Here is a 14,097-nt window from a genome sequence, read left to right as displayed (position 1 = left end):
AATGGAAAGAGGGACTACTGTATTATTATAGTTTAATACAATAATTATGGGTGTAGGGACTACTGGCTCTACTGCCTTCTTTCCAGAATGAGGATTCAAATGGCAGGGGAGGAATACATTGATTCTAGCTTCCATCCAGCCAAAATTCCTGTTGCCGGTTGTACTGCCGGTTACAGGGTTTGTGGATGGCAGTCCAAGAAAGGACTGAAGAATACTCAAAAAGTATAATGGGTTTCCCACCGGCAGCTGTCAGGGCCGGCTCAACCTTTCCCAGAGCTTAGCTTTCATTAGGGAGATGGTTGAAGCGGCAACCTAACCGCCTTTGAAGGAGCACAGCCGGTAACCCAGTCAGCTCAGCAAGCGGGGTGATTGTAGAATACCGGCCACGATATCGTGACTAAAGGACAGAAGGGGAAGGGAAAGGGTCTTATATTTTATAGAGAAAGGTGGCGGCAGGTATGCCTTATACTTCCGGCAGTAAATTAAGAAAGCATAGTTTCCTATACCGGCGCCGTTTTGGGCGGCAGAGGAATAACCATTTCCTAGCCTGAAACATTGCCGGATATAAGACATGTCTACTGGTCCACAAGGGAAGCCAAACTTCCTATGCTGACAACGATGTAACCGGCAGGGGAATGACTATTCCCCTATCGGTAGCGATGTCGGCAACAAGACAGAATACCCTGAGTTACTGTCGTATTTCAAAGCCGGAATACTCGCCGGCAAAGAAGATCAACAGAAAACGCTATCCAAGTCAAGCCGGAGTACACTACTCGATGGCGATGACGGAAGATAGGGTTGTCGCCTGGGCTGGCGGCACTCAGGAGGAAGAAAGGGTCTATCCTCATTTCTCTAAAAGAGAAGCGTATCGAATTATACTAGTAATTCTAGGAGATATCTATATCTCCGACCAAATTAATAAAAAAGATACAAGAGGTTAAACGGGGGATAACGTTACTAAAGTGTACTAAAATGAGTTAGGCTAGCCTAACCCGAGTCAGGATCTCGGCTACGCTAGTACTACCAAGACCCTATTGTATACGATAGAAACGTTTATTCGGAAGAGGAAATATTACATGTATAAAGCTTATCTTCACTAGTATAATTTTGCCTAACTAGCCAGAACTTCTTTTTAGCTAATTACCGGGAACGTCGTACTACTAACTAAATAAAACATTTATGGCGTACGACAGTGGTCTTAAAATGGACGCCTCCGGGGATGGCAGTGCTCCCCTTAACACCTAAATTATGCTAATTTAACTGTGGGAAGGGAGCCAAAAATTATACACAGGAAAGATTAAATACTCAACTTTCCAGAGGATGAAGATGCTGGAGATTGCATGATAATATTTCTTGAAAACAGTAACAACACCGAGAGCAACATGGGAGAACACCGTGCTTAAATGGCTACGTTAAAAGGAATAGTTACGCCGCTGTAGTAGTACTGGGAGGGGATCCATCATCCACCAGGCAACCTTGATAACAGCTCCCCTTCAATTTCGCCACTCTTCCCCCTCAAAGCGTAAAATCTATGCGGGGTGAAGATTGCCATGTGTCGTATCAAGAAATACGTCCCTTGATATTATGCGATATCCTTAAAAATTATAACAAGGATACTCACGCCAGGAGTTAGAATTCTGGGAACCTGTGGTTAATTCTCTGGAAGTATCACTGTAGGCAAATATCCCATAGAAAGCTGCCTAAAGGAACCTTCCACCAGGAGGACATGGCTGAGCCCAAAAATACAGTATTCATTATTTTTACCCTCTAACAATGCGTTACTTAACAACCCATTTATAACCATCTCTTTTTGTAACATTATTTAAGAAAACAAATATTTTTTTTTCCGTCGATCATATTTCTCCTTTCAGTATGCTACTAACTCGACCTTTTCCTTTACTTTCATAAAAAAAAATATTTCACAAAGAATAACTGTTCATGGGACAAATCTTTCGTTAACTCTTCTGTTGATATGATTATTCTGTTTGTGATTATCTGAAGTATTCAATCTAAACTTTCCAAAAGATTATCTGGAAAAAACTATGTGCACTTATCAGTAAATATAAATGCATTTAGTATCTATGCATAAATACATACCTATTGAATATTTTGATTCACAAATATACATACACGCATATATCTCAAAGATCGAATGCCCTATGAATCAAACAATACGGTGATCAAACAAAGTTTTATACATACACGAACCCAGATTGTCAAGACTTTCCTAACTCGAGCGGTATAAAAATTTCACAAATGGGAAAACAAACAATTTTCAGAATAGGAAAAATTTTCACAAGAAAGTATAGCTGTAAAATTGATGAAAATAGCCAAGAAATATGAGCCCCGGGATCTGCACCTCTTGATACCTTACCTTGCTCAGCATTGCATTGGGTGAATATAATCGAAGGTCGAATGCCCCATGAATCAAACAATATGGTGGTCAAACAGTTTTATACATACATACATATATACATACTGTACTCACACACACAACCATATATATATATATATATATATATATATATATATATATATATATATATATATATGTAATAGTTAGAATAGTAATATTACATGTTTAAAACAAATGACGTAATATGTCATGTTGGTTGGAAGAGCTAACCGTGAGATTTGCTATGGTCAACTCAAATTGTAAGCAGGATGTAAGATGCTGAGTTGCCATTCTTTCTTAGTGTCAACACATTGTCTCTTCGTGTGAAAGTTTGTGACGTCACCGGATGCAGGTGTCTTCCGATTCCGTCACTTAGCCAAATTAAAGCAAGTGTACGATATTTGGGATATCAGTAATTTATTCAGTTCATATCTAAACTTCACCAGAATTGGTCATGTGGACCAACACAGCTTCCTCCAGTGATGGAGATGTTTAACTCAGTTGTTTATTCACAATAAAACTTAAAAACCACTAAGATGTGTTCAATAAACCATTTAAATACATCTGAAAACAACTCATACTCAAATGTGTGCTTAAGACAGTAGCACACCAATAAATGGTGGCAGCGATTAAACTCAAAGACAGCGGTTAAACTCTAAGGCAGCGATTAAACTCTAAGAATTAGAGAAATATCTTCAAGACTTCAAAATAAATAGCTGTAAAACCAGAGATATATCTTCAAGACTTCAACATAAAAGCTGTAAAACCAGAGAATGATCTTCAAGACTTCAAAATAAAACTATCTACAAAAATCTACAATTTTGACTAAGTCCAACGGAAATGCTAACACCAACATATGTTAGTATACAAATAGAATCTTCAATCAACATCCTAGGAAACCCAAGGACTGGCGTTCAACAATTGCAAAACATATCCAGGAAGAACTACATTCTACAAGAAACTAGAACGAGACATCGCTAACAAAACATCAAGAGAGAGAGAGAGAGAGAGAGACGACGAGTCGACTTCATATAAAGCTAAGTACAGAGATTTTGTATTCATTTCAGTTTGGGCAGTGAAGTGTAGTTATCACAAGTCGTTAGTCAATTATTACTGGGGTGAGTGAATTCCTAAACTTTGTTATAAGAAACTCCAAATTCTCATTTAGAATTTTTCTTTCTTTGTGCTAATTCCTTTTTCTTTCATAAACTCTTGGGGGGAAATGTATTGGGATTAGTAACATTGTTGGGGGAATTTTATTATACATATGCGTTTACGCAGTGGGCGTCTGTACTCATATAGATATTTTGATAGGATTGAAAGGGGTCAAAGAGATAGAAAAAAAAAGAATACAGCAGTCATGGCTCCTCCTGTCAGCCCTACCCCTGGACCTAGTGGTGTAGGCCAGGCTAATCCTCCTCCAATTGTGACGCTTGTAAATGCCAGGTCAGCAATCCTTCCTTTTCAAGGCCGTGTCAACGGGTTCTTGCCACAAAATGTGGAGTCATGGATTTCATCCGTTGATGCCCATTTAAATGCCAAACAAATCGTAGATCCTTTTGTACAATTACAAGAAGCTAAAAGTTTTATAGATTTTTCTAAGGGGGATGCGAGTGCGTATTTAAGAGGTGTTTCATTTCAGGAAGCAGTTACTTGGGATGATTTCAAAGTTAGGTTACGCGCGATCTATGGGGGTGAGGAAGCTTTGGATGTAGTGTTAACGTTACGAAATACACTTAATCAAGCCACTATGAATCGGCTTAATGTTGTTGAGAGAGCAGCTCTCATAGCTGATAGGCTTAACGAATATCAGGACATTTTAGGTAATTCCACTTGGGTTACTAACGATAATATCTCCGTGAAAGATTTTTTACGATTAATGTATTTAACTTGCATGACACTTATGTTGCCTGAAGCTTTAGTGCGGTGCTTTGATAAGAAGTTAATGCCTGCAAGTACGGAATTGGATGTCTATAAACAGATAAAGAAACACATGTCCAAGTGTCCAGATCTCGATCCCGTGTTAACTCAAGTTTTTGCTAAGAATGAAACAAAACCACAAACAGTGAACGTAATTAACAATCCAGTAGCGGGAGTGACGTGTTACAACTGCAAACGTCAAGGTCACATAAGCGCAGACTGTAGAACGAAATTTTGTTCAGTTCACAACACAGGATCACATTCTTATAGTCAATGTTACGCGCGTAAGACACAACAATATCCTAGAAATACACAGTCAATTCCACAGTCAGTTCCATATGGAAATAAAAAGAAAAATCCTCATTTTAACAATAAAAAGAAACAACAAAATGTCAATGCAGTTCAGAGTCCGAAACAAACAAACACTTCTTCAAATATCGCTGAGCCTGGGCCGTCAAACCAGACCTCGCAAAGTCAGCCTAATTTTCAGAATGTGCAGAGCAAAGCAAATACCACATAGTTAACTCTAGAGGGGAAGAGAGTGATGTTGGGTCAAGGTCATTTATGTCAACATCAATAGTATTGAATAATCAATTTAATGTTTTATCAGATAATTGTGAGACAATAGATCTTCCTATGAAACACACGGCCGAATTAAGTAAAACAGTGCATGCTCCCGTAGATTTGCAACGAATTCATACAATAATAAGCCAAAATGAGTTACGGCCAACCTTATATGCTGTAAATTTAGAACACAAATCCTTTACGTTATTTTTTGACTCTGGTAGTCCACGTAATATTATGGATTTGAAGACGCATCATTTGTTGTTTTCGAACTTTCCGATTGAAAAATCAGGAATTAGACTTTCAGGTATAGGAAATAATGAATTAAACGTCATAGGCATAACTCATATTCAGTTCAGAGTCGGTAATCGCACGTTTGCCGATACATTTGTTGTTGTGAAAAACATTAATATGTATCCAGCTGTAATTATAGGATACCCATCTATGGGAAATCAAAACATTATCTTAGCTCCTGCAAAGCACGGCGTGTATATCAAAGGGAAATTCTATAAGTCTTCTAATACTTTAAAGTCAGTTTTGGATAAAAAGGAGACGACAAATGTAACCGTAACGTACGTTGAAGAACCAATAACTTGTCTCACTAATAAAGAAATAATATACGCGACCCAGCAGAATTCTCGTTCACCCGTAATATCATCTTGCATGCAATATATCGAACCAAACATACCTTCGAATTTAATAGTGCAAATAAAGAAAACACTACCGGGATCTGAAATATTAATCCTTTCCGATACTTTAAAAACTAACGGATTGTCTGTCACAGAAGCTATTTATACAGTAGGCTCACATCAGCAATGTAATATCGAAGTCTGTAATCATTTAAATAACACTTTAGTAATTCACAGAAATCAACATATCTTGGATGTAGAAGTTTATAAACATCGTATTCTTACCGTTGCTGAAATCAATCACTCTCAATCAGTTGCGGATGAATCCCTTTTACGATCTATTAAAAATAAAATCAGTAAGGACATTCAAGACGAAGAAATTCAGCAGAAAATTTTTGAACTTTTAAATAAATATACAGATGTCTTTTCCACTACGGATGGATCCTTAGGGAAAACAGATGTGATCGAGCATCAAATAAGGTTAAAAGACAAACAGAAAATTATATATGTACCCTCGTACAGACTCCCTATGAAATTCCAGAATGAAATAAATGATGAAGTAGGTAAAATGTTAGAGGAAGGAGTCATTAGAAAATCAAATAGCCCTTATAATTTTCCTTTAATAGTTGTACCGAAAAAAGATCGAACATGGCGTATCTGCGTCGACTTTCGTCGTCTAAACGAGGAAACGATCCCTGATCGATTCCCAGTGCCATGTACTGACGATATTTTGTCTTTGTTAGGTCAGAATAAATATTTTACCAGTTTGGACTTACTTAAAGGCTTTCACCAGATATCATTAGAAGAAGATAGTATCCCATACACAGCCTTCAGCACAGCCAGGGGACATTATGAATTTTTACGGATGCCTTTTGGTTTACGTTGTGCTCCTATAACATTTACAAGAATGATTAACATAGTGTTTGGAGACTTGTTAGGGGATATATTGCATGCCTATATGGATGATCTTGTAATCTTTTCCAACACCTTAGAGGAACATCTACGTAAGTTAGAACTAGTACTACAGAGATTAAGACAACATAACTTAAGGGTAAAGATTAGTAAGTGTGAATTTTTCAAAACAGAATTAATATATTTGGGTTTCATGGTGTCAAGCCAAGGTCTTAAAGTAGTCCATGATAAGGTGTCGGCTATACGTAATTTTCCCATACCTACTAATGTCAAGGGAATACAGCAATTTCTGGGTTGTAGTGGATATTACAGGCGTTTTATACGCAACTATTCAATAATAGCCGCTCCTTTAACTGATCTTACGAAGAAGGGCGTAGATTTCACATGGTCTGAGCAACATCAACAGGCGTTTAATACTTTGAAAGATGAACTGTGTAGTTCTCCTATCTTAAAATTTCCTGACTTCGGTAAGGAATTCTTCATTGCAACAGACGCCTCAGACTTAGGAGTAGGAGGGGTATTGCTTCAGCAATATGATAAACAGTTTTTCCCGATAGCTTTCTATTCTCGAAAATTGAGAACTTCCGAAAGTAAGTATGCAGTAATAGACAAGGAAGGACTAGCTATTGTTAATTCGCTAGTGCATTTTAAGTTCATAATTTACGGTTATCCCGTTAAGGTTCTTACTGACCATAAACCACTAACAGAGTTCTTTAAAGGCTTCAATCACAGCCCTAAACGAACTCGGTGGCATTTAATCATTCAAGATTTTGGCGCAAGAATCGGGTATTTACCTGGGAAAGCAAATATCATTGCGGATGCATTATCACGCAACCCCGTGTCATCTTGTACGGAGTCTTTAGCTGAATTAATAGATATATCAACATCCATGCCTATTGTAAAAACAATATCTGAACAAGAAGATTTAGGCTGGAGTGCTGAATTGTTACAGACTGAGCAAAGAAAAGATCAGAAAATAGAAACAATTATAAATGCTTTGAAAGGCAATCATAAAGAAAAAGAATATATAAAGTATAAGCAGCAGAATTATGTAATCAAAGATAATATTCTGTGTAGGACTGTGACAAGGAAAACCCGCAATACACCACATGTAACTAACGACCAGGTAGTAGTACCAAACTCACTTGTTTCCACTGTCCTGAATTGGTTGCATTCAAATCCATTACATGGACACCCTGGGTTCTCATTAATGTCACAGAAAGCCAAATCATTGTTTTATTGGCATACAATGCTTACAGATATAAAAAGACACATAGCTAATTGTCGCACATGTCAGGAAAACAAAGGGCATACGAAAACACCTGTCAGCTTAGGAGCTTATCCTGTTCCCAATCAACCCTTTGAAAGAATACATTTAGATTTGTTAACAGGATTTTACGAGTCAGACAGAGGGAATAAGCACCTCTTAGTAATTATAGATGCTTTAACTCGATATACAGAACTAATAGCGCTTAAAACTAAAACTGCGATTGAATGCGCTAGGAAGTTTTACGAGTGTTACATTTGTAAACATGGAATTCCACACATGATAATCTCAGACTCGGGTGGTGAATTTAATAATCACTTTCTTACCTCATTGTGTGAATTCCTCAACATAAAGAAGGTCAATACCATGATATATCACCCAGAGTCGAATGGGCTAGTGGAAAGAGCAAATAGGAAGATATTAAATATATTGAGGGTAACACTAGGGGGATCAGACCCCAACTGGGATATTGCAATACCGGCGGCACTGAGTACTCTGAATCATTCATATCATATATCAATTAAAATGTCACCGCATGAAGCATTGTATGGTACCCCAGTTAGAACACCTTTCCATGTATTAACGCCTACAACTAATCTATCAAATCCTTTAAAAGAATGTATAAATGCAAGTATAAGTCGATATGATATCCTTCGAAAGAATTTAGAAGAATCACAAATCATAATGAAAAGGAATCATGATAAAATAGCGAAACCAACTAAAACATATACCGTGGGTGATAACATCTATATTCAAATCAATGTCAGAAAAGGGCTCAACTATAAACTAACACCTAAGTTTGAAGGCCCATTTAACATTTTGGAAACATTAACGGCCAATAGGTTTAGAATTCAAAACGTAGCCCAACCCACGGATGAGAGAATAGTACCATTGTCTCACATAAGAAATTAAAAAGAAGTGAGGAAAAATTTTAATTTTTGTGACTAAAAGTTTTCTTTTTAATACAGGAGTAATTACATATATTTTTTCTCGTTACAGGTTTCCAAGATGAATTTTTTGTTGTTGGGAGTGATATTGTTCGCTCAGACATTTTTTTCGTATGGGATGAGTTCTAAGACTAAGAATATATATTTTAAATATGGAAATATAGTTGAAAGACAAGAAGACATTTTTATTACATCAACCAACGTAATTGTCGAAGTGCATATGCAAGCAATTTTTCTTCAAGAGAATGATGTCACTAGCTTAAGAACCGCCATTTCAAGGTTTTCTGCATCATTGGATGAGTTGCATAGGAGACATTTTCATTTGACTACTAAGAGTTTGCTTGGATCAACATTAAAAGTTGCAGAGATGCTATCTGATGACTTGAAAAATAAGACTGGAGAGACAGGATCTTTGGCTTATGACCTTTTGATGTGGACTGTAGGACACGAACAAAAAGAAAGACGGAATCCGTTCATTTATGCTGCATTAAGCATCTTTGGGTCTGTTGCAAGTTTAGGTTTAGGACTTTCCAATCGTCTTAAAATTAGTAATCAAAATAAGAAAATTGAGTTCTTGACTCATAAAGATGAATTGATTATGTCAGAACTAAGAGATCAGTTAGCTTCAATCAATAAAATTATGGATTTGTTAAATGAACATTCAGATAATATCGTTCAAATTATGGAAGTACAGGATTTGTTAGCAACATTAACGTATTATGATTCAAAGATAGATCACATACATAACAGAATTGCACATTTCATTGAGAAATCCAAGGATTATGTAGAAGCTATCACGTTAGCAACTAAAGGTGTATTGTCGCCCCATTTGTTGCCTATACGTTACTTAAAATTAGTTCTGGAGAACACTAGGGATAAACTAGGCTATGTTCCTTTGTTAGACGAACATAGGTTAGAATTTTATTACAGCCTAATTACAGTAAACGTAGATAATAACAAGATTAGGATTACAATTCCCTTTGATTCTTCTGATGCCTGGCAATCTTACAGGATATCACCATTTCCGACTTTCATGACGAATCACTCAAATCCAGTAATATCCAGTTTGACAGGACACGTATTGATTTCCCCAGACAAGGAAACATATACGGTCATTAAAGACTTAAATCAATTAACTCACTGTTCAGACGCAATGGATAGAAAAATATGTACAGCTGACTCATTTGAATTCCGTAAAAACTTGATGGATTCATGCGAGTTAGGTATAGTGCTAGACGGTGCTCTCTCCCATACAAGTGAAAATTGTCTGGATAGGCTTTATCCCTTTGACAATAAAGAATTCAATTGCAGACTAAATAATGGCTCGTGGATACGATACGACAAGGACGGCTTCAATGTATCATGCCCTGACGGATCCACATCCTTCAACAACATCTTCGTCGCAGCAGATGGCTGTATCGGGACTTCCCCGAATTCCATGGTGACTGGCCTACGGACAATCATCAGAGAACGAGCTTACTTCGCGAACTTCACGTGGACCTCTACAATGCCCGCACTTCCTCTCCCCTATAAAGGAAGTGTGGCAAAACGCTTAATGAAACTTACCGAAAAGGACCACCTGTCACCGACTTACAAAGAGATTCTTCACCCTACATTACTGGCTAGTTTTTGTGTAACGGTGTTAATTTTTATCGCCGTGAACATCCTTGTTTGGCGTAGGTTACGGCACAGCAAGCAGCTACAAAGGAACGAGTTGAATAGCCCTGACAATACCCCCTACCTGATCCAATTCAAAGCTGTATGAGTGGCCACCTCATTCGCTAAGGGAGTAATTTGTCAGGATGATGTTTGTATGAAAAGCTGATTAGTACGCTAGTAATATGTAATTAAAGAAATTCTCTACATTTGCATTGTTAAAAATACATTTAAAATAACATTTAAAAAAATAAATAAAATAAAAAAGGATATAAATCATTTTTTTCTCTCGGCATCTAATAAAAATATATAAGCCGGAATGTTAAAAAAGAAAAGAGAAAAAAAAAAAAAAAAAAAAAATATAAGATATATAACAGAATCTATGGGCATCTAATAAAATGTATCAGCCCTATATATAAATATATATATATATATATATATATATATGTACGAAACCGTGGTACGTGTACGTACCAGGAATTCGTATTTGTGCACTAAAAATTGAGTATCTTGTTTCTGACAAAGGTAACAATTATTCTTTATCAAGTTACCGAATCATTTGTAAGTCAGAATTTATTTTGTTTTTTGGTACCATGTAATCATTTGCTAGCAATGTACCATATATATGATCTTGGTTTTATCATGCATTTTTCTTTTTGCTTTGGTAATATCTTTTTTGTATGCATTATTGTTATTATTTTTGATGTGCCTATTTGGACATTCGTCCTCAGTTGGATATAGCTAGTTTTGAACAAAGAATGATACGTATGTCCAGTCACACCTAATAACCATGTTTCGGCTTGTTAAATTTTTGTAAAAAAATTGAGATAGCTGGCCGAGCTTATGTAATAGTTAGAATAGTAATATTACATGTTTAAAACAAATGACGTAATATGTCATGTTGGTTGGAAGAGCTAACCGTGAGATTTGCTATGGTCAACTCAAATTGTAAGCAGGATGTAAGATGCTGAGTTGCCATTCTTTCTTAGTGTCAACACATTGTCTCTTCGTGTGAAAGTTTGTGACGTCACCGGATGCAGGTGTCTTCCGATTCCGTCACTTAGCCAAATTAAAGCAAGTGTACGATATTTGGGATATCAGTAATTTATTCAGTTCATATCTAAACTTCACCAGAATTGGTCATGTGGACCAACACAGCTTCCTCCAGTGATGGAGATGTTTAACTCAGTTGTTTATTCACAATAAAACTTAAAAACCACTAAGATGTGTTCAATAAACCATTTAAATACATCTGAAAACAACTCATACTCAAATGTGTGCTTAAGACAGTAGCACACCAATATATATATATATGTGTGTGTGTATATATATGTTGTAAGAATCAACATTAATGGGGAATACCTTAACAACTTAAGATTTGCAGAAGCTGTAGTTCTGTTTAATGAATCATGAGAGGAATTGTCAAAGATGATAGAAAATTTAAATAGAGAAAGCTGAAATGTAGAATGGAAAATGAATATGAGTAAAATTAAAATAATTTTCAAAGAAAATGCAGACAAAAAAATAAGGGTTACAAACGAACCTTCTCCTTATACTTACTTAGGACAGGCAGTAATTTTTTCACCAGGACATGAAACCGAAATAAAAAAAAGGATAAGCATGGGATGGAAAGCTTTGGGTACACAAAAAGAGATTATGAAAAGTAAAATGCCACCTTCTCTAAAATGTAAAATGTCACTTTCTCTATAAAGAAAACAATTTAGTCATATGGTCCTACCAGTATCAACTTATGCATAAAAAACTTAGAGCTATACTAAAGCCTTAGAACATAAGGTAGTTACAGCTGTGGAAAGAATAATGATGGGAACAACACCAAGAGATAGAAAAAGAACAACATCGCCATGAGAGCAATCTAAAGTAGAGAATATCCTAACAACATGTAAAAGACAAAAATGGACATTGGCTGGATATATGAGAATGACAGATAATAGATAGACATTAAGAATAACAGAATGGGTCCCTAGAAATTACAAACGAAGCAGGGGAAGGAATAGAAGAGGATGGATTAACAAGGTAAGAAAATTTACATGTATAGACTGGCATCGAAAGACCATAAACAGATGCTAGTGTAAAGACATAACTGGGGCCTTTGCCCTGCAATGGACTAGCTACAGATGATGATGATGAAGATGATGATGATGATGATGATGATGGTTTACTTATTAATCTATTCATATATATATATATATATATATATATATATATATATATATATATATATATATATGTCCCCTGTGATGATCCACCACTTTGCTGCAGTAGAGGGGCTTGAGTGTCTCAATGGTGGGCTGGGCAATGGCGGCGGGGTATTTTATCCACCCTGGCAGGCTCAACCATACCGCTAAGGCCAGTTCTGAGAGACCAGACCAAGGCTGGACCCCTATAGGCCTTCTCCTCTATTTCAGTTGGGCAAAGGCTAGGAGAAGGGAAACTCCAAAATCAAACCAAACAAGAACCCAACGGCGGAGCTTCCCAGCGCCGGCGGAAGAGGGCCATGCCTGTCGGGCAGGCAACAAGGCAGGCCTTGACATAACAAGAACCCGGCAGCCTGATGCAACCAACATCGGAGAAGCCGCCTGTCTCATATGTCTTGAGCCGCGGTGAAAACGATGTGGGCCAAGTGTGTGTGCGTGGCCGTTGCAAAGCCACGACCACCCAAAACAATATACCCAGCTACTGGCATTCTGTCGTTTCCTCCACCCTTCTTCATCTCTTTCTCACCATCATCATCATCATCATCACCACCACCAAGTCCTGAGGCGACAGCACCGTGGGTGAAGGGGGCAGGCCTGGATAGCTGGAAGCCCTTAGCCCACGACTGCACTCAGGCGGCGAGTCTAAGATTCAGTCGCTCTCTGATGATGGTGCCGTGACACCAGAGTTCGGCAGCTGGACCCGTGACTGGGCTGGCCTGTTGAGGACACCGCAGCCCACCCCACATGGGGAGGCCCCTAGAAAAGGTGGGGTAAACATCGGACACGGCAAACCCGTCTGGTCAGCTCACTGCGGCTGGCGGACATCCCACTAATGCGGTCGAAACAACAAGAAAAAAATATAAACCTTAGGTGCGTGGAACATCCGCACCCTCCAAGACGTAACGAACACCAACCGCCCGGAACGACGTACAGCCCTCATCTGCAAGGAGCTAGCCCGCTTCAATGTTGATGTGGCAGCTCTTAGCGAGACCAGACTACCCGAAGAGGGCAACATCAGGGAAGCTGGAACAGGCTACACCATCTTCTGGAAAGGCAAGGCCCTAGAGGAGCCTCGCATCCACGGTTTCGGCTTCGCCATCCGTTCCCAGCTGGTGCAGCAGCACAACCTCGCTCCCAAGGCCATCAGTGAGCGCCTGATGACTGTCCGCATCCCCATCACGCAGGACAGACACCTCACCCTAATCTCTGTCTACGCCCTGACTATGACCTCAACCGATGATGACAAAGCTGCCTTCTACACCCAGCTCGACCGCACCATCCAGGCAGCGCCCGCCAAAGACAAGCTCGTTGTGCTTGGCGACTTTAATGCCCGAGTGGGCAAGGACCATCGCCTGTGGGAGGGAATCATCGGCCGCCATAGCATTGGAAATTGCAACGCCAATGGCCAACTCCTACTGGGTCTGTGTGCAGAACACCAACTTGTGGTAACCAACACCATCTTCCAGTTACCAAAGCGACAAAAGACCACATGGAGACACCCACGGTCTAAACATTGGCACACCCTGGACTACGTCCTGACCAGAGCCAGAGACCGAGGAGACGTCCGCATCACCTGATCCATGCCCAGAGC

The sequence above is a fragment of the Palaemon carinicauda genome, chromosome 37 (genome assembly GCF_036898095.1).
Source record: "Palaemon carinicauda isolate YSFRI2023 chromosome 37, ASM3689809v2, whole genome shotgun sequence".
Lineage (NCBI taxonomy): Eukaryota > Metazoa > Arthropoda > Malacostraca > Decapoda > Palaemonidae > Palaemon > Palaemon carinicauda.
Note: the sequence above shows the minus strand (reverse complement) of the source record.